Here is a 2,970-nt window from a genome sequence, read left to right as displayed (position 1 = left end):
CCAAAATGGTTCTACTGTTTCACATCCTACCCAGAAGACTATGAAGATTCCACATCCAATGTAACTTTTTAATTTAGGTTTTTGGGGAACTACAGTAGATTCTGTCAGCATTCAGCCAAGAAAGGCAACTACGGAGTAAGAATAAAGCCACTATTAAAAATCCTAAAAGTGACAAGAAACATGAACTTTATTTTTTGGGCTTTGTTGGCTGCTGAGCTCTCCCAAGGTGTCTATGCAGCTGCACGTGCTGCATTTAATGCAATAGCAGCAACGACAGGTCAAGCACCAAAGATGAAATCCACTGCATAGACAAGGTCTCTCTTCTCATGAACTTTCAGTAAAGGAAATTCCATTTGGAATGGACTGGTGGGCACAAATAGCTAAACTAAATTAAACTGAGCTAAACCAAATCCTGTCCCTCCTTCGTATGTTTGTGGAGTTTTGTTTTCCATTGAGCTTCTGCATTCCATGACTCTCTAGGACAACAGTCTATGAGAAATTAATTAAACAGCATAGTTTACAATGCCTTGCCATCCTTGTCTGTACTTGAAATGCACTAAAGGAACACTAGGCATCCATTCATTCTAGCTGTTACTCATCTACAAGTTACACTCATGGCATTAGCTTTAGCAGAAGAAATGATCATGTCTCCAGAACATTGAAAGCAATATAAAATAGACTCTTGCCCTAGTCCTATCACAAGAGATTGAAAACACTTCCAAACAGGTTTATTTGAGCCTAATAATTTTCCTAGGACAGTTGTAAGTAGGAAGAGCAGTGGCCAGAGGACGTTGAGTAAATCACTTCATTTCTTTATTAAATGTGAGTAATCATAGTGTAAGCCCTGTCTTGAAGTAAAGAAGGGCTCCAGGTTTGGACTGAGGCGAACCCGTGTCAAAGTTTCAGCTCCACTTTGCTGATGGTGTCGCCTTGGCCAAGTCACTTAACTTTTCTTGGCCTCTGTTTTCTCACTTACCAAACAGCAAAGGTGAGGTTTACCTTGCAAAGTAGCTGTGAAAATGAGGGAAAATATATATAAACCAACCAGCCAATTGCAAGCATGTAGCAACTCAATAAAATGTAAGTAGGTTTGCTCACAGGGTTTTGCTACAAATGAAATGAGAGTTCAAAAATGCCATGGTACCCTATCTCCAAAGAACGCTATTTTTGTGAATAACTGGGAGTTGGGCTCTGAATATATCACCAAAAGTTATTCATAGATAAGTCTGCCAGAAAGTATATGTAATCTTGGGACAGTCATGTAAAGAAATGACACTTTCTTGTGGACTTTGAGCAGGTACCCCTGACTGTCTTCCTTTTCTGTCCAAAGCCCTCCCAGGCCTCCAGTTACATTTTGAATAAGATTCAAAGCTTAGAATTCAGTCTCCTAGATCTACCAGATTCACCCCTGATGTGTCCACTGTGCTTTGTCTAGCCCAATGGGCTGTCTTGTTCCTAAAACATTCTGAGCCACCAGACCTCACAGCCTTTACATTTTCTGTTTCCTCTTCAAGAGCAAACTCCACCCCCAGATATCCATGATTCTCTTCACTCAAACCCTGCTTGAATGCACCCCTCAACACTGGTCTTTCCTGACCCCTATCCAAGAGAGCACCCTCACTCATTCCTCTCTGTCCTCTTATCTACTTCATTTTTCCTCATAGCTTTTCTCAGTACCTAACCTTAAGTTACATATCAATTAATTAACATGTAACTTTTATGTAAGTCCCATGACAGCAGCTACTTTATTCATTTATGAATCTCCAGAACAATGCCTAGGACATAGTAGGTCTGTGTTACATCTGTGGTGATTTATTTTGAAATAATTTAGTGTGAGAAGTGTGATATGATGAATGTGGGAATAAGCTAATCCTCAAAAGGATTAATACCTGAGGGCTACTTTATTATCATAAGAAGTGTTAGAACTACATTGGGATTGGTATAATGTATGGTGTTTGAGACATGCAACTGGCTGGGAGTGACGTGCAAGGACTCAGTGCTCTTAAATGACTTGGATAAATCAACTATCTCTCTCCATTGCTGCACTAGAGGGCCAAGTTTGCCTCTTCCCACCCTTTCCCATAGAGGATCCATTGGCTTGTCAGGAGAAAAGACTGAAAACACTCCTGGAAGAAGCTACCATTTGCTTCATAGAGGGCCTTTTTCATACAAGAGGCTGGTCAATGTGCCTAATGTGGGGGAGAGAGAGAGAAAAAGAGAAAGAGAGGAGTTCAGAGCTGCACACTGGACCTGCTGGCTCATAAATGTCTGTAAGATTGATGAACCCTGCTCAGGCATGTACCTTCATTGCAAGACACCACCTTATAAGTGAGTCTGCAGGCTGGGTATGGGCAGACCTTGCTGGCTTCCATCCTCTGGAGGCTAAGGATTTTCCTCAGGAAAACCTGACATTCACAATGTTTATACACATCAAGCAAATCAAAATAAGTTCGGCTTTCATGGTAATAGCACTCAGTAGAGATATATGAAAAAAGAATAAATGAATCAATGACTATTTTTCCTCAATCTGCCAGGGTAAATTACAGTGTGGATTTGACACTAAAATCTTTAATGATGTTGTCTACTTGCAACCAGGCTTTTTTTTTTTTTTTTACGGGAAAGCTCATTGACCTTGTTTTCCTTCTGTGTCTTCATTGTTGCTCTGTTCTTTCTTCTGTGAAATAAAACTCGGTCACATTTGCTGGCAGTCCTCCTAATCAAACCTCAGCTGGGAGGAGGCCTCAGCTTTGGCTGTGCTGTGGCTTACTGTCAGTTCTGTCTTTTTTTTTTTTTTTTTTTTTTTGAGATGGAGTTCTTGCTACTGGTCACCAGGAGCTGAAAGTGCAGTGGCCAGATCTCGCTCACTGCAAGCTCGCCTCCCGGGTTTTACGCATATCTCACGCCTCAGCTCTTCCCTAAGTAGCTGGGACTAAACAGGGATGCCCCGACACCTCGCCCAGGCTATGAATT

Source organism: Rhinopithecus bieti, unplaced genomic scaffold (assembly GCF_001698545.2).
Source record: "Rhinopithecus bieti isolate Rb0 unplaced genomic scaffold, ASM169854v2 scaffold_14215, whole genome shotgun sequence".
Lineage (NCBI taxonomy): Eukaryota > Metazoa > Chordata > Mammalia > Primates > Cercopithecidae > Rhinopithecus > Rhinopithecus bieti.
This window is presented reverse-complemented; position numbering follows the sequence as displayed.